The sequence below is a fragment of the Marmota flaviventris genome, chromosome 5, assembly GCF_047511675.1.
Source record: "Marmota flaviventris isolate mMarFla1 chromosome 5, mMarFla1.hap1, whole genome shotgun sequence".
Classification (NCBI taxonomy): domain Eukaryota; kingdom Metazoa; phylum Chordata; class Mammalia; order Rodentia; family Sciuridae; genus Marmota; species Marmota flaviventris.
This window is the reverse complement of record NC_092502.1, coordinates 128,129,265-128,151,488: the sequence shown is the minus strand read 5'-3', so window position 1 is coordinate 128,151,488 and position 22,224 is coordinate 128,129,265. Positions and strand designations below refer to the sequence as shown.

General features: G+C 33.1%; 1 protein-coding gene across 1 annotated transcript in view; it reads right to left on the bottom strand.

The window, feature by feature from the left end:
- Hcn1 (hyperpolarization activated cyclic nucleotide gated potassium channel 1) overlaps positions 1-22,224 on the bottom strand; it is a 359,023-nt gene that overhangs the window by 290,616 nt on the left and 46,183 nt on the right. The window lies entirely within an intron of this gene.

Genomic DNA, 22,224 nt, shown 5'->3' with positions numbered 1-22,224 from the left:
AAGGCTTATTTAAAAAAAATAAGAAAATTTGGAATGGCACAAACAAAAGTTTTGAGCACATAATTTGTAAAGTTCCTTCTTTGTACTAGAAATCGTGTTGAGGCCCTTTCTCAGAATGTTAATAGAGATAGACCCTACTCTGGTCCCACAACATGACCACTAGTTCTGTATTACTACTTCTACTGCACAGATGGGAAATAAAGGCTTAGCAAGATTACAGAGCTCATAAGAAACAAAACCAACATTTCAACACAATCACATATATGTTGAAACACCACACTGCTGTCACTTATCAATTTTATGATAATTATGAAAGACTCCTAAGGTCAATAGCAAATAAACATCTAATAATGCTTCTTTGTTGAAAATAACTATAAGACTGCATAGACTAACAATTCTGAATGCTGATGTGGAAATCACTGAAATACCACTATCATTAATACTGCTCCCAGAAAATATCCTTCAAAAGTCATTCCTGAGGGCTCACCATGTAGCAAGGACTGTCAGAACACTGAAGATTCAGTGCAAACCAGCTTCAACCAGTTGCTATATCCTAGTGGAGACACATGGTGTGGCGAACTAATAAACACATGAACCAAACCTTTCTAAGAGCTAAGAAGCAAATACTCATGATGATGTGACATGAATGCATAGGAATAGCAAATTCAACAAAAAGGAAATACCTATCTGAGAACATAACATCCAAGCTGAGATTGAGAAGGAAGATAAAATAGCCAATGTAAAGATGTCAAGCTTCAAGGAACAGAAATAAGTCTAATGAAGCTAGTGAATGATTTATAGGAGGGGAGAGGTTACAAGGGGAGAGGTTACTTGAAAAAGTGTGGGGAGGTAAGCAAAGGCAAGATCATTCAGGATATTGGTCACATTAAGACATACATAGACTTTATTCTAAATCATTGGAAGTTTGTAATCAGAGGATTCAGAGAGTCATAACATTGAATTTTGAAAGAAAAAAAAATAACATCAAACTACCTCACAGAGAAGGGGTAGTTTATATATATGTATATAATTTTCATGTGTGATTTATACACTATTTATACATTATATATATATATATATATATATATATATATATATATATATATATATACACACACTTATATATACATACATATATATGTCTGTGTGTGTATATGTATGTGTGTATGTGTGTGTATCCACTCATTTGCCTGAACTTCTACTCCAAATATACTTCTCAAATTCAAACTCCTACTATTTAATGCCAAATAAGATGGCTATGCCTTGAGGCAGGAAGAAATACGATTCTATAATTCTGGTAATTCTGATTTCATCTTGTTCTTTCTGTCTAGGTGACAGGTCTTTTTGTAGCTGATGTTAAAATGCAAACCTGAAAAATCAGCCATTTATCATTCCAAGTTCCAAGAAGACTTCATATCTGAATAGCACAGATGTCACCTCTTGCTGAGTCACATGTGTCATGTTTTCTCCAGAATAACCTGGATATGGATTGCATATGATCAGCTTGCATCATATGAGATATATATTGTTCTCTCCCATCCTCCTCATGCCTTGCTCTAGAAGAAGTGAGTCATTGCTCCAAATGCTCCTCTACAGCTTAAGGGCAGCCATCTGAGTTTTCTGACTGACCTGAATTATCAAGAGAGGTTTACACTGACTGTGGATTGTGGTCTTTTATATTTCTAATGTAAAACAAAACTGAAATAATAGTATGTAGCAGATTTTTAAGTTTCTTATCGTCAAAATAAAAGCTATTGTGGAGAATGGACATGTAGCTCAGTAATAGAGTAGAAACTTAGCATGGATGAGGCTCTGGATTCAATCCCTAGAACCACAGGGGGGGAAAAAAAAACAACCTTTCTGCTTGGCACCACACAGATGCTTAGAGAAGAAAATCATTTCTCTGCTTATGAAATAAAATCTAAGAACCTTTAATTTCAGTAACAGAATCAAGATGGAATCTATTGTTTGCCTATTAAGTATTGAGCATGATTAACTTTAGAAAAAATGAACATGAAGGAAAATAAATGTAGCTTGCCACACTGGAGTAGAAAATGTTAGAACAAACAGTTTCTCAGACATTTAGGTCTATAGGAACTAGCAGGAATGCTGGAGGAATAAATATGCATTCAAGTACCAAACAATTCTGCTCTTCAATATGTTTTTTCTTTACTTCTCTTGGTGACATAAAAGTTGACTCTATAATGTGAGGATAGAGGGCACCTAGAGTTTAGCATTTAACCTAAAAATAAATAAATAAAAACCTGAATAAGTTAGTGTCTTACTAATGTCACTGAGTATTTTGCATGGCACACATGTGTCCCAGACCATCAAAAATCTTGATCTGAATAATGCAGTTTCTATAGCTACTACTCACCAAGGGCAAAACTTTTCCAATTTTTCATATTTCTTTGGTCAATAGAAGTATATTAAAAAGTACACAATTCTAGATAAAAATGTTTGTTTGAAAACAGATTTTTCACTATCCCCCAATGAATACAATATGAATCCATACTTTATATAAAAAAAATGGTAGTTTGAAAGAGCTTCAAATTATTTGCCTTCACAAAGCAGGGTCTGGTGCATGATCAAGAAAAAAGAGAATCAGAGAATCAAAAACCTGGAAAAACTATTAGAGATCACCCAATTCAACATTCTCTTTTCTGAAGAGAAGAAACAAATACCAGAGGAAACAAATTATGAATATTTTCCAATTCAAGAACATTTACACTATTTCAGTCATAAAAAAATCATTAAATATTATAACACATAGAGGTAGAAAAGAAAAAACCTAGTAATACTTAAAAATAATTTTGATGGGAACTATTGTCACTAGAATGTGACAATTTCATGATGTTACTTAATGCTTAAAAATCTATTTTTATTACTTGATCATTTTTCCTCATTATGCTATGAAATTTGTTATTTCAAATTAAGTGCTTTCTGTTTTGTAGTAAATATATATATATATATATATATATATATATATATATATATATACACACACACACACACACACACACACACACACAATAGTGAGAATTTAAACATTGAGCATGTGAATAATTGTGAAATATTTAGAGAAGAAAATGATTGGGTTCTGTTTATTATTTTGATATGCATTAAAGAAAAATGTGATAGAGAAAGATAAAAATAAATATGTAAGATAAAATTTAGAACAAAAATTTAATTACAGAATCTACATATTGTTCAGTACATGTTAATGTAATGCATGTTCATGTAAGCGTCCATTGTGAAACTCATTCAATTGTTCTGTATGTTTGAAATTTTTGTTGAAAAAATTAAAGGGTTAAAAATCTGCCATTCTAGAAGATAGTAATCAAGTCAGTTGTAAAGATCACTTACAGGTGTGAAGGATAATATTTTTTTAGCTGTAGGTGGACACAATACTTTTATTTTATTTGTTTATATGTGGTGCTGAGGATGGAACCCAGGGCCTCAAATGTACTAGGCAAATGCTCTATAGCTGAGCCATAACCCCAGCCCAAGGATCATATGATCATATTCTCAATGCTTCAAAGGGGATCATCACTTATTTTTCTACAAAAGGGAAATACATATGTGTGTGTGCGTGTATGTATTTCAACCAATGTTGATAAAAATATTTTCTTGATTATAATGTATTTTGTTCCCATTATGGCTTAATATACTAAATATTGTACCCACACTGAATACTTTTTATTATAAAATAGTATTTTATTGGCAAATTCATTTAATGGAAATTAGAACCACATCACCTGAGCATCAGAAGATTAAGGCTGAGGAATCAGTCTGAGCCATACCTATTATGAAAAGGATTATAGGTAGCAGAAACACACACACACACACACACACACACACACACACACACAATAGAAAAGTCTCCTATACATACATTGGTTTAAAAAAAAAATAGAATGATAGAATTTTCATCCAGGACTGGCATACTACTTCATATTACCTTCCTAGCAGTAAGAATGCTGTTTAGCCACAGGTAACTAAAATGCACTCTTATTCTGTCATGAAAAAGAAGACCATCAGTGTGGAACAAGAGGAACGAGGCAGTGAGATGGGGAGGGAAAAAAGAAGCACTGGGAACTGAATTGGGGAAAAATATATTCCATGCATGTATGACTATATAAAAATGAACCCCGCTATTATGAATAACTGTAATGCACTCATAAAACATTTAAAAATTATTTGATATTTGAAGTAGTAAAAGAGACCCTAGGCTACTTGGTTATGTTTTGTATTCTTGGGAGAAACAGTTTGGACTTTCATGTGCCTCTGAGAGCATCCAAGATGAAATACTAAAACCAAGTGTACCTCCACAATATGGCAAGAGGAGTTTTTGCAACCCTTTGTTCACTAAAGGGACACGACTTTATGTTCTGCATATGATTTGCTCATATTGAATTAACTGACTGGGTGAAACCTATCAAAAACACTAAGAATCCTAAGTGTAGAAGCTAGTAGGTGACAGACTATATCTCTTAGGCCTTAATGGTTATAATTTGAGTTTTAATCATAGCTGGTTAAGCACAATATTAAACATGTAAGGCCAGTTGCATGATCTTTTCCATGGAAAACTTCCTTTGATGTACACATTTATTTTATTTGCCTGATCTGTCTACATAGGTGTTAATTGAATGAAACAGGTAATGTCATTTATCACAATTTTGCTGCATCGAAAACATTGTAAATTATGTGGTTATACCAAAAATTATGATGACCTTGTTTCAAATTATAACCATATAATTACTGAATTAAAAGATCTCTCTATAAAATATGATTCTCCATATGAAACAAGACACAGCATTCTACTTCTGAGCATGCTGGAGTAACAGGAAGCAGATTTCCCTATTTACCTTAAATAATTAGAAAACCTGACAAACCATGTTTGTCATATACTGGCTCAGAGACAGCACAGAACAATAATCCCTGGAAGAAGGAGAATAATTGAAGTAAACTTGAACTTCGCACCAGCCCCCTGCCTGCAGAGGATTCACAGTGCAATGAAAGGGAGGACAAACCTGACTGAGCTCAACAGTAGGGCTGAGCTGAGAGATGGAGTCTAGAGAGCAAAGTCATGAAGGGAATTAACAGCTAAAGCAGCTGCACAGAGAGGGAGCACAAAGATAGAGGGAACCCTTCAAGTTTTTGGCTAAGGACCGATATGCACATGCATGAGAAGTCACTACCAAGGCCAATAAAAGAATCATCAGGAAAGCAGACAAAAATGAATACATGTTGAAGAAGTAGCAGCAGCATTTTTAAAAACTAATGAAAACAGTAAACCCACACATCCAGGGTGCTCAATCAACTCCAAGTAGAATAAACACAAAGAAAACCCATACTAAAGCACATAAAATCACACTGTTCAAAGTGACAATAAAAATTCTTAACAGTAGACAGAGGGAAAAAGTCATATACAATGGGACAAAGAAAAAGAATGACATTAGATTTCTCATCAGAAACTATATATGCCAACCAAAAAAAATTAGTGGTATCTTAAACTATCAAAAAGGAAAAAAAAATGTCTCCTTAAATCCCATATGCAGCAAAAATACTTTTCAAAAATCAAGACAAAAGAATGACTCTCAGACATGAAAAAGTAAGGGAACTAGACAGCAGACCACCACTACAAGAAATGTAAAAGGAAAATTTTCAGATGAAAGGAAAATGAGACCAAATAAAAATCTTTGTCTACATAAAGAAATGAAAAACAGTCGCAATAGTAGATGTAAAGGAAAATTTTTCACTTAAATAAAATGTTAAAAGATAATTGTCAGATTAAAACAAAAATAATTTCAAAATTGTGTTATTTATAACAAAAATAGGAATAAACCATATGTTAATAATAGCACAAAGGCAAGTAGGGAGAACAATGGAAATATAAAGTTTATAATGGAAACATACTATATGTTAAGTGGTCTAATGTTATTTGAAGGTAGACTGTTTTAAGACAAAGATTCTTATTATAAATCTCAGCAAGCACTGGGGGAGAAATGAGGCACAGTTACTAATGCAAGAAAGGAGATGAAATAGAGTCAGATAAAAGGAAATAGGAAATTAAAAAATAAGAGAAGACAGATAATAGGAACAGATAAATACCAATAGGAGTAAATTTAAAACCAAATTTATCCATGAAAATATTAAATTTAAAAGGATTATTTCAATTAAAAGACAGGCAGAGTTTTTTTTTAGATTTGATAATTAAGATGTAACTATATGCTGTTCGTAAGAAACTCTAAACACTGAGGCTAGAAATCAAATATGAAAAATGGCATACCATGTGATCATTAAACAAATGAAGATAATGTGGCTATGTTGATATCCAACAAAACAGACAACAGCTGTAAAGAATCTTTTATAGTGACAAAGAAGGCAATCATTCAAGAAGACCTAGAAATCCTAACTAAGCAGGAAACTATAACACAGCTTTAAATCAAATATAAAAAGTGATGGAACTGAAAAGAGAACTGGACCACTTCAAAATTCTAGTTGAATATTTTAATACTCCTCTCTCAAGAATTGCCAGACTAAGTAGTCACAAAATCAGTAAGGATATAAAACACTGTAAATAAGAGCGTAACATTGTTGAATAAATTTGTCCTAAATGACCATTGTAGAACATTCCAACCAATAACATCAGGAAACACATTTTTAAGTGATGTAGAATACTTACTAAGATAGATCATCTTCAAAGCAATTAAACATATCTCCATAAATTGGAGTAAGGCATAAAACTCAAAGCTGATATAATAATGGTCATATTAATTATATATATTGAAGGGGGCATTCTCGGGATTGAATTCAGGGCCACTCAACCACTGAGCCACATTCCCACCCCTATTTTGCACTTTATTTAGAGACAGAGTTTCGCTGAATTGCTTAGCACCTCGCTTTTTTCTGAGACTGGCTTTGAATTCATGATCCTCCTGCCTCATCTTCCCAGCTCAGAATTAGAGGTATGTGCCACTGTGCTCAGCTAGTTTTAATTATAAATAGTCCAAGAATCCTGAGCTGGGGAAGAAATTCAGCAATAGAGTACTTGACCAGCATGCATGTGGCCCTGAGTTCAATGCCCAGCACTAGGGGGGGAAAAAAAAAAAAAAAACAAACACTATATTACTATATTGAATAAGTTAAATAGCTTCAATAGGCAAAATAGTCTAAGAATCCTAAGTATGTTAATTTTAAGTACTTTTCAGTCTGAATTGTTTGAAAAATAAAATCCATACAAAATAAAATAAAATCCAAACAAAAGTAATACATTCTAAGAAAAATGGATATATTTTAAGCTACACTTTAATGACTATATTTCAGTGTTCTCAAGATTTCAGTATGATAAAATTTACTTAAAAAAGAATTATTTGAATTTTATCATACATTTATTTATAACCCCTATCTGATCAGGCAAAGATCTAAAAATTATGCATTGTATTTCTTTTTAATATGCAGGGGGAAAAGGAAATTAAATAATGCAACTGTTCATCAACACTAATTAATTATTAAACTCACATTACATCTGATGTTTTGAAGCTTAGAAATTGGTACTTCCATTAATGAGGTTATTTAAGATCCTATTAAGGTTGAATTCACATACAAGAACTAAGTAAAATAAAGACTACTTTATAATTGATATACTCAAGAAATGCTAATTTATAATTGATATACCCAACAGGCAGCCTAAGGGGGTAATAGAGGGTAAGTGCCAGTTCCCAAAGGTCACTGTAGGAATGTCCATTGGCTTTTCTTAGAATCATATGAGCATAGGAAAGGGGCATATGGTAGCACCACCATTGACATCCTAGCATCTCATCTCTTTTCTAAATCAAAGCATATGCCACTTATTGGGGGCTGCCTCAAATGCTGCCTCTTTTCCAAACTTTGTGCATGTTATTTTCAGTCTTATTTAAGCAGAGAAATATACAGACAGACCAAGCACACATATTTGCTAAGATTTTACCATGAAGCATAGGTTTAAATCCTTGCAATGTCATATACTGGCTGTGCAATTTGGACATTTTGTTATCTCCCTCTGCTTCAGCTTCTGTTTATGATAATAATGATACTACCTACTTCATAAGGTAGTTTTAGGGCTTAATTATCTGAATATTTAAATGCTTAGACTATCTTGGAGCCAGAGTAAATAGTGTATGTCTCATCTGTATATGCCCAAGCTACATGGACTTAAGTTTCTTTTGAAAAAAAAAGCACTCCTATGTCTTTTTATTTAAGAAATATCCCATTAGATGTGACATCATTCTTTCTTTCTTCCCTAAGTCTTACTCATTCAGGTATCACTCCCTGCTAGAAACCTTCTGAAGCTTCCAAAACTGTAAGACATTCTCACAGAGAACACTGTAATTTTCCCCATCACAGGACACTTTATTTTAACTGCTTTTTTTTTTTTACTCATATTACTAGACCATAAGTTACTTAAGAATGAAAACTATTTTATGCACTATTTAATCTATACGCATGGCATACAGTATGAGTTTCATATATATATATATATATATATATATATATATATATATACACATACACATATACATATATATGTATATATAAATAATAAATACAAGAATGGGTAAATAAGTTAATGAATTAATGAACAATGCAGTGACTGCATCATAAAAATAGGGCACATTTGCTTCATCCTGCCCTCATTAGCTAGGTAGACATATATCTAAGACTAAAAGCATTCATGAGAGAAAAACAGAGATTGAGCTGGTTTTCTTATTTAATAGATTCAAGTTTTTTGCAAGTAAGCCACAAGAAAATGTAATGATCCATTCAGGATATACCTTGTCTCCATCTCTCAGATATTCCAACTATTGAGGTACTACTACTATTAAGCAAATAGCTCCAGTTCTCTGCCTTTAGGGAACATAGTAGAATTATTATTTCTGTATTTCTTGAGGTTGAGTGAGGTCATGTGACAAATTTTGGCCAAAGAGTTATAAGAATGACATATATTAATTGTGAGTCCAATCATTCAGTTGCACATCAAGATCCTACAGCTATCTTACTCCCTGTCAAAATGATTGGCAGGGGTCATAGTGGAAGCTCTTCAGTCAGTCAACATGCCTGTAAGGTAAGAATGAGCTGGACTGCTAATTCACCCATGATGGGTGCATAGTGGGAGCAATGTATAGACCTTTGTGAGACACTATTTAGATATCTTAACCTGAATAACACTTTCAATATTGAAAACAGTTGTCTCCAGGAAACAATTAACAACTCACAGATCACACACTGGAGGATGCTGATCAAGATTTCTGAAAACTCCTAGAGCTGGAGGGTAATACTCTCCAATATTTAGGACATCTTGATTTTATTTTGCAAATTTTATTTGGAAAAAAAATATTTTTTTTCCTTTTGGAAAATTTTCATAGCATTAATTTGAGATAAAATGTTCAAGAATAACTAACATTCACTTTACATGTTAAGTAAAATAATTGAACAAAATAAATTATCACCTAGAGATTTATATTAGGTACAAAGAAAAATATTTTATCTGATGTTTGGTTCTGCAAAATGAGTATAATATTTTGCCAATTTGGCAGTTGTTTATTCTTGAATTTTGAATTTAATCATCTTAATTGCCTTTCTTTTTTCCTTACAAGTGTTGTGTTTTTTTTTTTTTTTTTCTTTTGGAGGGAGGTTTCTGTTTTTGAAGGCAAAATGAAACAAAGTAGCCAATAGATTAAATCAATGGTTCTCCAAACAAGGAATGTTGCTATTGTTTGGATATGAATTGTCCCACAAAATCTTCTCTGAATACAGGTATATTCAGGGGTAAAATGGTTGGATCATTAAGACTATAAGCTAATCAATCCATTCTAGTTTTAACGGACTGATTGGGTGGTAACTGTAGGCAGATGGAGTATGGCTGGAAGATGTGGGTCACCAAGGGCATGCTCTGGAAGAGTATATCTTCCCTATGGCTCTTCCCCTACCCTCTCTCTTTGCTGCCTGAAAGGGCCATGAACTGAGTAGCTTTCCTCCACCTTGCCTTTCCACCATGGTGATCTGCCTCTAGCCCAGAGCTATGGAATTAGACAAGTATGGACTGAATCTCTGAAACCATGAGCCAAAATAACCTTTCATCCTCTAATTTGTTTTTGTTAGAGGTTTCCAGTCACAGTCACACAAATCTGACTAAAACAGATGGATAACACTTGTTTCTTCACCCTCAATACTCCATCTTTCACGTCAATAAACAAAATAATATATAGTATCCAGGTTCCCTGAAATGGAACTTCTTTGGCCCTGTGTTAAGGCTCCAGTGTGGTGTGTGTGTGTGTCCTGATAAGGGAATTATATTTGTTTTCTCACAGTTATAATAAGAGATTACTTGTAGATATTTTGCTGGCATTTCTTTATTAGCAAATCTTCTAATGGAAAATGTGACAGAGGAGGAAGTTCAGGGGAAAATCTGCTTCCTTGAAGAAAAAAAAATATCATAGAAGAAACTCAGTCTTAGCAGGAACTTGCTTTCTCAGGTCAGAAGGAAAGGTATCGATTTCCTAAGAGTATTAATTATATCTTGGATCCTCTGATCTCTCACTTCTTAGAAGAATCTGCATGGTTATCTAACCTGAGATTCTGGGTAATTTCTCTGCCGGCTGTTTCTCTTGAAAACAAGAGAAACAACAACAATAAAAACAACATCAATAAACAACAGTACCTTTGAAGAGATGTTTGACCATAGATTTTGGAGGAAGGAATGCATTCGTTTTGCATGTGGAATCTATTAATGCATGGATTCATCTGGGCATAGCTTCAACAATAACCCTAACAGTCACAGAAGTTACAAGTGACTTGGCAGCAATAAGAATCCAGGCAGTACACGGAAAATGAATGACATAACACACTCCCTGGAAAATGTGAAGACAAATGGATTTTGAATGGGACTGGTGTTTTCCTAAGTACAGAATAATTCATTTGCTCTTGGTCCCTCAAGTTTCTGAATGCAACTCAGTTTCTTGGAATATGTTAGGCATTTCTAATTGTTCTCTCAGTACTTGAAAAATCACATTATTTGGTTACATGTCTCTCATAAGAGTATCCATACCCTAGAAATAGAGAGATAAATAGGTAAAGAAATTAGATTTTGTTGTTGTTACATTCCCTCAGACTGATTACAAACTTTATAAGCCTGCCTCTGAAATTGAAGTACAGTGTTCTTTGGTAATTTTAAAAAGAGAAAAAAAAAACTTCCAATGTTTAAGGATATTTTTTAAGTTTGCCTGATTTCATCACAAATGAATATTTCATATTCTATTACAGAGAAGACATTTTGCAAATTCAGAACAGTATTGACATTATTTTAAATAAAATTGTTTTTTCTATTTGTAAAACTCAAATTAAAATTGCAACTTTTAATATAGCATATGTAATACCCCTTTGGTTTCAACAGACCAAAATTCAATCCAAAATTCAGCCCAAATGTGACCACTACTGCTCTCGTAGAAGATGTCACAAGTCATTGTGGAGGTGTCTCCAACTGAGCTAAGATGAATATTTAGAATCATTCTTGAAATCTTCCTTTCAATGATTTACAACAGTTGGAAATGCATGTTTATCTATTAGGTTTGTTGATTTCCTTTTATATGACACATATATAATTGATTAAATGCTATATATGATGACAATACAAAGGCATAAATTTGTGTAGATCAATGAAATATTAACCTGCCTAGGTTTTTACTTAGTGAGGCTTGTATACAATTGGATTTACAATGTTAGCTTGTTGTATAAAATTATACAGTTAAGCTCATTGTTACACAAAATTACATATAAGAGGTTGTGAGGGGAATGGGAAAAAAACAAGGAGAGAAATGAATTACAGTAGATGGGGTAGGGAGAGAAGATGGGAGGGGAGGGGAGGGGGGAGTAGAGGATAGGAAAGGTAGCAGAATACAACAGTTACTAATATGGCATTATGTAAAAATGTGGATGTGTAACCGATGTGATTCTGCAATCTGTATTTGGGGTAAAAATGGGAGTTCATAACCCACTTGAATCTAATGTATGAAATATGATATGTCAAGAGCGTTGTAATGTTTTGAACAACCAATAAAAAAAAGAAAAAAAAAAAAAAGAAATGTGCTACTATACCGAATTCTTTCAAAAACAGTAATATTTTCTTGGAACATGTGCTTACTGAGATTTTTTTTTAAATTTATAGCCATAGAGTCATCTTATGATTTTTGGAATATCTAAACTAATGATTCAATTAAATGGGAAGGGGAATGGATGATTTAGTTAGTAAATCCCAATAATGCTTAGAAACATTGAAGCATTTGTCTCTGACATCAGGCAAATGATGATAATTTGGCAGCAGGGGAAGTTTTAGTAAAACTGAAATGAATTTTTTCTATATCCCTTACTTGTGTCCTCTGGCCATCTCTGCCAGCTTATCTGAACTGCCTATGTCCTGGCAGAATCTCTCTCACAGATGCGCAGTCTCTTGCTGATTGTGCTACTCATATTCACCTACCTTCCCTTGTTGAATAAAGAACTACTCTTAGCTACCTGTTAACCAAGAGCTTGCTGGGATATTGTCTACTAATGGCTTATAGGTTTCACTGGACACTCTTGAAACTGTGAAAACCTTGAAATATAAATGAATCATTTTGCTGTGAAATTTTAGTCACTGATGTCACAAGTCCAAAGAAATATCTGAGAGTAGGAAACTAATCACTTAGAACTTCAAGAATTCATTACATAACCTGTCCTTGAAGTCAAGAGAGTGAATAAATACATAATTTTGAAATCTATGTTTGTTCTAACAGTATTCTAAAGCCAAAAAATTTATATAAGGCTAAAACATCACAAATCCAGAAATTATTCAATAACTCTTTCCCTTCATTGGTAATCACTGTTATTACAAAATTGCTTTGCTTCTGCAATCAATGTATGCAGAAGAAGATGGGGAAGCAAAACTGTATCAGATTAAAGATTTTCTAAGCTACGTTTTTCTAAATTTCAGACTACTCAAAAGTGGGAAAACATTTTAATTGGTAATGTTATTAAAACCTGTGATTTGAAATGCTTGTGATTCATTGCTAGTCAATTGGAAGGAGCTAAACTGCATAGTTATCCTTCTCCTCAGCTTTATGACATGAATATTTTCACACAAAGGACAACTAATTCCCACACTAAGAAACCCACCTGCCCAGAGTTAGTTGATTGCCCAAACATTACTGCTATACAACATTAGGTAGTTACAGCTTCTCAATTCTAAATTTCAAAGTATATATGACCTTTGCTTTTTTTTTTTTTATTCTCAGAGATGGTCTAGAATACTTACAAAGGTACAAATTTCATTCTTTCATAGATTTGTGAAAGAATCAGCAAACAAATTTAACAGGTTAGTTATATCTTATACAAATATGCTTTTTAACTTTCAATTTTAGAATTCACAAAGCACTTTAATATAAATTTCCTTCTGATTATTAAAACAACCTCAGAACCTTCATGGAAGTCATCATTCACATTTTGAAATAGAAAGTGTCTGCAAGTGACTTGTACAAGGTACATCCTAACTCATTTTAGGATTCTGAATTCACTTGGTTTTATATGTTTATCTAAATTATAATTTCACAACAACAACTAGAAAAGCAGCACATTGACAAAACTATACGTTATTGTAAATATCCTCTCCCAGGGCCAGTCTCCATGGGTAAACCCTTTCTGATTCCCAAACCCCTGACTTGGATAAGGTTCTTTCAGGATAGCTAGTATTTCCTTATTTCACAAATGCTTTGAATGATCAGGAGCCCAGAGACTAGTCTCCAAAATCCTTACTCCGTGTCTACTTTCACTTTAAGATGCAATGAGAAGAGATTTTAGCTGTTTTTAAAAAATGGCCTAAATGGCAGACTTAACTCAAAATAGCCATCGGAATTATATAACCAACCACATGTATTTCCTTTCACACTAAGACACGACTCCTACAATACAAAATCCAAAGTGCATACATCAGCAAGAAAGAGAAGTCAAAGTAGGTCTTTCTCAGCCATTACCCAGTGCAATTGGAGGGTTCTAATTTTATTTATTCTTGAGCTTTCATCACATGGTTATAACTCCTTTGAAAAATGACTTAATATGACAATTTCTGATATACCTCAAATATTATGCTTTGCCCGATTAACTGTGAATTAACTTTTTCTTTTTATTCAGGTATAGTCCAAGCATTTCAAATTAATAAAACATACTTTTGATATTGTATTAGAACAAGTGGAAGACTGATTTATTAAAAATTGACAATAAAAGCATCTATTTTCCCTTTATGACTAGATAATGATATTTAACGTTTCCTTCTGAGATCACTTTAATTTCACCTCATTACACATAACAAAATACTCTTGGTTGCCATTTTTCAACATAAGTATTGTCTCATCACTTCCTTCTTGTTTTTAGACAGATGCACTGTGCATAGCCAACCAAACTGACCTGTTCCACTAGGAAAATTACTTAGATAATTAAAGAAACACATGTTTATTATAAAACACCCTGGCAGTAGAAGCAGACTTTAACAAGAGGCACACGACAAATTGTGTTTCCAGCATTCACAAACCAATGACATCCCCAGCTTTCACTCTAATAGTACATAGATGAGTCTTAAATAGCAGAAGTCATATATGTATTGCATCTACATGCACAAAAAAGGGAAAGACAAAGCATTTATCCAGAAAACATCATGAATTGTGAGACTAAAGGTACTGTGTCCTGAATTAGTCTGATTCATGTGCTGCTTCATTTTTTCATTTGGTATATTTTGGAGCAAAAATAATGTATGATAGCATTTTTAATGCTTCCAATGTTTGAAAGAGGAGTAGACACAATAAAAGATAAACAGATGAGCTCATTAATTTAGATTAGAAGAAACAGTTTTAATAATAATAAATTTTTTTCTGCAGATTTTATGGTTTCAGAGTATGATAAACAAGAACATCTCATTTAAACCTCAAAACAATTCTTCAAGTTTGGGCAGAACATTATAATTATTCACATGCTATCAATGACAAAATCGGTTATCTTTTCCATGACTTTTAAATCTCTTGCATACTTCTCAGGCTTAACACATATACTTTCACCTTTATATTTAAAAGTAGACACATTTAGCATCTATTTCCTAGAAGCCCTATTATACACTCTACCACATGCTCATACACAGTGTCTTTCTCTTTTGCTTTTTTGTCTATGCCATAAATGCTTCTAATATTGGATTCAAGCCACTCTATTGTTTATCTGTGGAGTTGTTTCTTTGTTTGTTTGTTTTGCTATTATTGGTGTCTATATGCTTGCATGTTTCTTACTGAATTGAAGTTCCCTTGAAGGCATAATTTAACTCTTTTTGAATATATTATTTTTGCGTTTTTATTAGTACATTATGATTATACATATTAGTAGAATTCATTCTGACATATCTATATACGCACATAGCATAAATTGCTCCAGTTCATTCCGCCTACTTTATTTTTCTCTCCCCTATTCCCTTCCCCAGTTACCCCTTTTTCTACTCTTCTGGACTTCCTTCTGTTTATTTACATGCTTTTCCCCCCATTGGTGAATAGCATGTATTCTTATGTTCTGTTATTTCCCAGATACTACACTAGGAGCTGAAGATAGAGTAAAGCAGTGGTCTTTCCCTTTCTGAAATTCAGAATATAGTTAGAAAAGCACATTTTAAGAGAAATTACAAAAGCAATGAGTGGTACAAAGAAAAATCACAAGGAAATATGCCAGATCTATAAGTTGGTTCTACAGATGGAACCAACTTTAAGAGATTAGTTGTTTTCATCTCAAGGAAGTGATGCTTCAGCTAAAATGTGATGGATAAGTTGGGGCTGGTGAAAGGAACAATGTTCTAGGAAAAATGAACAACACATGGAAAGAATTTAAAACAGCTTATTTGACAAATTAAAGAGATTCAACATAGCTGAAGAATAATGAGCAAAGAGTTTCCTGGGTTGAAGTGAGAGTCTTGTCAGAATCAGATTTTAAAGGGTCTTGAATACTGGATTTTATCTTAATGGTAATAAAAAAAAGTTACAGAAATATTTTTATAAGGTGGTTAATATGGTAACATTTATTCTTAAAAGATCACTTTGGCATCTCTGGGAAGAGAAGCAAGAATAAAGTTATGAGTTTATTATAGAAATCCAAATGAGAGACAATAAAAATGGTTTGGACTAGGAAACTACTAAGACAATCAAGTGAAGGAGAAAAATGATTCAAACCATATTCAGGAAGTAGAGTCAGTAGAACTTGATTATTACTGGCTGTGGAGATTAAAAAAGAAGTAGAATTCAAGTATCCCTATTAGACTTCTGACTTGAGCAACAGGAAACAAGGGGAAGGAAGAACCATGAAAGAAAACTGATCATACTGAGATGAAGTGCATGGATATCTTTATAGAGATGTCAGTCTTGTGAAATCAAGGTACACAGCTTTGAAACATTGGACATAAATCTGATTGTCATCAATATATAACCATGGAGTATGGAAACCCATGCAAAATCAGAATGCAGAATGGGCCAATCATGGAGCAAGAAAGTTCAATATTTTAATCTTAAAATAAGACACCAGAATATTTCAAATTGGATTTTGTATTCTAGCATTAAACAAGATTTCCATGTCAAAAGTATTGGGATTATACAAATCTGCCTCAGGGTATTGACCAAAGCACATTTGTAAAATAAGGTGCCTTAATTCACATATAAGCATATCTTCTTAATCTCTTCATGATTACTTTGGGTTAACATTTTATATACAAAGGGACTCATCACATCACATTTCAGTTAAATGTATCTGTTAAAATATCACTTTCAAAAACCTACAGCATCATAGTGAAACAGTTCTCCCAGAATACAAATTATTCTTTGAGAGAAGGAACTTAGAACTTTTTTACCCTGGGAAGAAAGTACTGATAGAAACTAGTTTTACATATGTGACCAACCAGCCATTTATTTTTTTCTAGAAATAAATAAGCAATTCAAAGAGTTTAAATGAATAATTTCAAAAAGGATAACTTTAGTATTATAGAATAACCCTGAAGTAACATAACTGATAGAGGACACCTAGTGGTGTTTAGCAGAATCCATATTTGTCTTAAGAAAATATCAGGCCATTCACACCTATGTAAGGAATGTTAATGACAATAGATATGCTATTCTATGATGTCATCATGACTATTATATTTATATTACAGACATGTTAATATTTAAATATCTCATTTGAACTTCAAAGTTGAGTTGTTTGTAGGCATAAAAAGACACTTTACATGTTCTTCCTAAATCAAATAAAAAATAAAGGCACAGTTGAAATAAACACCTACATCATAAATTTCTAGTATAGGATTCATTTCACCTCTCAGAAAAATCAAAATCTCCAATATATTTGATAATTGAAGTCATAAAATACTACAAAATAGACTTCTTATGTATCATGAATACATATTGTATTCATTACAATACATAATGTATTCATTAATACACACATTTCAAGGGCAAGGGTACTTGGTAAATATAAACCTCCTTTTAACTTTTCAAAAAAGTATCCTGCTGGACATTAACTAAATGCAAAAACTATGAGAAAGTGATAATCCTCTCTCCTCACTGGTAGTATTAGCTTTATCCTAAGCAGCCTCCAGGCCCCTCCACTCTGTAACACTCTAAAATGCAAATCCCCTGCCTAAAATGCCTTAATAACACCTTATTAAGTCTATTATTAGCACAAATTCCAGTCTATACTTCCAAACTCACCCTGGACATATGCAGCTACTGTGCTAGGTTGCCTATACCTTGTATTTTATTGCAATACACTCCTCTGCCTGACACAGTTGCTCAACTTGGCAATCCAGACATCAGTTAAAATTCAGTTCAAGTGTCTTTGACAGCTTCTTCTCATGTGAGAAACTGTGTTGTTCACTCCCTCCTTTATGCCACTGCTGACTATACTATCTATGATTATTTACTCACATGCCTTCTTTTCCTTCAAAACTGCCATCCACATTGTATTCTCATGTACAACACCTATAAATAGACACTACCCAATAAATGCTTAGGAGTGAAGAATGCGTGTTCCTTTATAATTATTTAGTGGATTTAGAACACAAAAGATTGTCATGCATTTAGTGAATAGACACGCTCTGATTATCTATTATGTTTAGAACATTGTATGAATAGAAAGGTGATACAAGGACAAAATTGATCGTAATGGTTTCCTATACAGGTTTGTGTCCAGCAAGAACACAGAAAATAAACATTACTTAATATCATGAACAAATGCATGCAAAGCCAGTAGAATTCTTCAGTATCAAATACTAATGTGGAACTTAGTCCACTCATGTAGAATAATTTCTGGACATGAGTTTGAGTCTGAGTTTTATTGAAAATAAAAACAGGCTTCCAAATCTGAGGTGTAGCACAAGCAAAATTATAGAAGAAAGAGTCATTCTTTGCAAAAAGCATTGTAAAACTTAAAAACAAAAGGAAAAGATTTTTTGGTGGAAATATGAAGTGACAGTGGTAAGACAGGGAAGTGGTATGCTGGAGGGCTTTAAGGGAATAGCAAAGAAACACAGATTTGATGTGATGGGCAAAAGGAGCCTCTCTGAGTTCTAGTGTAGAGCAGGTTTAGGAAAATATCACTGTTTGCTTATGATAAATCTTCTAAGTTTATGTGTTTCTAAAAGAGTAAAGTAGTTAAAATATAAACCAAATAATTATAGCTAGGCAACTTGTAACAGGAGTTAGTTTCCAATCTAAACCATTTAAATGCTAAAATTGACCAACGATAAAAAGTAAAGTCTGTATTAGCTCCCAGTGCCCTCAATTTTCTTATTAATGCTATGTCATTAAACATAATTTATAGATATGTCTATGTCTAAACCAACATAGAAATCTAATATTAGTTGCTAGAAAAGCATGGCAATGTTCAAATTATATTATTCAGCTGAAATTGCTACAGACATATAAGAAGATCAGTCTTCTTTTCTGCCTCAAAAACGTATGTAGTTAATTGTGATATGTCTAAATCTACACAGGGATATGGAAGAGATAGAATGAGAAATAAAAGATAAAATTAAAAACCTCCGTGTTATAAAGCCAAAGTTATGTATAATGGTGCATTTTCCCACACTTCTATACTACCCATGAGGTATTTACATTTTTTCTATGACACTGAAAAGAAATCCTACAAATAGGTAGCATTACAAAGTGGTATTTCTCTTTGGAATTAATGTTTTCTTCATCTCTAAAAAGGTCAAAGGTCACCTCCCTTTGACAAAATGACTGAGATCAGCAGCTGGGGCACTTGAGGTTCCTAGGACACTTCACTTTTACCAACTGAATGATTTCCTATTCACTAAGCTCTTAATCTACTCTTTATCTCTTCAGTGGCTTGTGATTGTCACAAATTGTTAATAATATTCCATTTAATTTCCAAGGATTTCCTCGCCATATGTCTCTTTTAGAAGGATCATACAGAATTAGTCCTCCTTCCGACAGGTTACAAAGTAGCAATCTGGCTTGGATCACAGTCACTACTGAAATACAACAAAGAATTAAGGGAATAATTTATCAAAATTACTAAAATTGGGAAAGATTCACCTCAGCTTTCTGAAAATTATTGGAAAAAGAATATTCTGGCCTGATTTATCTAAATGACCTCACATTTTCACCTTACCTGGTAATATATACAAAATTTCAGTCTAGTGTCAGAGAGCTCTATTTTTGCATCCTAAAGACATTGATCTTTCTTAATTGACTTGTGAAAACAGCCTCCATCCTGACAGCTTCACACTATGGCATTTTATAATTCAGTTGTCCAAATAAGCTGTTCCCTCCTATATTAACCACTACACTTAGAAAAGCATAAAGGCTATGTATTAAACATTCCATATTTCATTGATAATATTTCTCTATTTTATCTCACTTTAGAGTTCTTTGTTGCTTTTCAGTTGAACTAATTCAGACTAGGGAAAAAAAATTTAAAGTATTGTTGAAGATGCAAGCAGTTTCCTATAGAAGATAGCTGCTTTCCTAGGGAATGATTCATTTAGAACAGTGGCAGCTTCCAGACTTCACACATTACTTCCCCAAATTTGCTGAATTTAGCATTAGCCAGCTTGATACTAAAACACTCAGAACTCAAAGACATGTGGGTGAACTCAAGACATCTTCTTCTCTAGTCTTATTCTAAAAGCTCCCAGAGCTACTTTTGATTTATTTGTTGTATTTCTACGTGTAAATACATACGGGTGGCATTTATAAAAATCAGGTCGAGATTTGCCAGTTTGGGAGCCATTCAAGTTTCTTTGTGATTATGGTTTGAATGGTGTAGGTATTAAATTCTGGATTATAATTCTGTTTCTTCCTATTTTAATACTATTAACTGCTAACAAGAATTAAACATCCATGATACATAAGAGTATATGAGCATATCACATAATCAAGAATGCATCCTTCAGCTAGATGCACTTACTGTTCCTTTGTTTCCAGGATCATTTGTTTATAAGAAAGATCTTGCCAGTTCACAACTCTGTCCTGAAAGCATTTGATTACCAAATGTTTGTAACTATACATTAAAATGCATTTTAAAATAACGATGGCAGTAAGCCAAAGCTCCGGAATTATATCATGGCATCTTTAAAACCCTGACATGTTACATAGATCTAGGTGCCTGTGACTACTGCCAAGAACAGAGGGCATCTGTGCTAAGGAGTGTCCTCCTTGACCACATGGCCTGCCATTTTATCTGATAGGATGCCATCTGTTCATCCTGCTGCCATTCTCTAGGGTAACTGGGTTAAAACTACAGGATATTAAAATTAGTCACACTGCCTACTGTATTTTTTAATTGACAGATTATTCATATCAGTGAATTTTTCTCACATGCTATTTGTTCCATAAAATGGTGAAATATAAAGGTGTTTATGATTAAAAGAGTACATGTTATAATGAGAACATTTATAATTTTTCAGGTTAAAAACACTGACTCTGGAGTCAGGTTGCCATGGTTAGAATTGCAGCTCCACCTCTTACCAGCTCTGTGAATCTAGGCAAGTTTCCTTACTGTATATAATTGCCCTCATCTGTAAAATGATGATAAAAGTTCTATCTACCTCACTGGGTTGTTAGAAAGGTTCAGTAAAAAATCAAATATATTTATTGATATAAGATAAACCCTCAATACGTATGAGTGTTACTATAAAGAATCATCTTGGTTTAATATGAATCTTAAATTAGTATGAAACAACTTTTGAAAACTGAACATTAATGCCATTTAAGATGAGATGTGCTATGCAGAGAAAAGTTACAATATGAATCCAATTTCTCAAATGTGTTTCATATGATTTTAAAGATATCCCATATCCATATTTTAAGAATCATCCATTTTTATGCCTTTTCATCCGTGTATTATGCAGTGTTTTATTATTGTAAGTCATTTTCTGAAATCCTGTGAACCAAAGTGTCATTGACAAGAACACACAAAACATTGCCACAGCCACACGGAAAGCAAACAGAACTTCCATTTCATGACTTGTTTAAAGGCATAATTTCTCTTTAAAATGTTGAAAAGTCTTTCTGTAGGGAGCAAAGCAACAATCCACAGCCAGTACACTGCTTTCATTGTTCTGTTTAGGGACTCTAGAGGCATTTTTGTCTTTCATTTTTATGCATACAATAAATACAGGTTATAATTAATACAAAAAGGTAGATTTAGAAAGAAAAGAAAGTAAAATAAAAGTTAATATACAGGCTCTGGAAGTAGGCACATAAACTCATTTGCTTGATGATGGTACATTTGACTGGGACCTTTGTAAACTTCAGTTGGCTGAACTCTTTCTGGTCCCACCCACTGCCTAAGAACAGCAGGTGCCTTATTCAGCAAAATAGGGGCCTGATTGGCCAGAGGCACTCCATTTATTCACTGTATTATTTATGTTTCCTATGTAGTAATTTCCCTCCTGGGTATGCTGTTTTTCAGTATTATAAAGTAAACTAATAAAAGGGAACTATAATAATTTTTAAAAATGTAGGTAAAGCATAATAATAAGCAAAAGTATTATTCTAAAATCAAAGTCTTCATATATGCAACTTGGAAACACTTGAATTAACAATGTATTGTCTTCAAACACAAATTCAATGAGATGTCAATATTATGGGAAACATATACCACACTATCTTTTTAAGC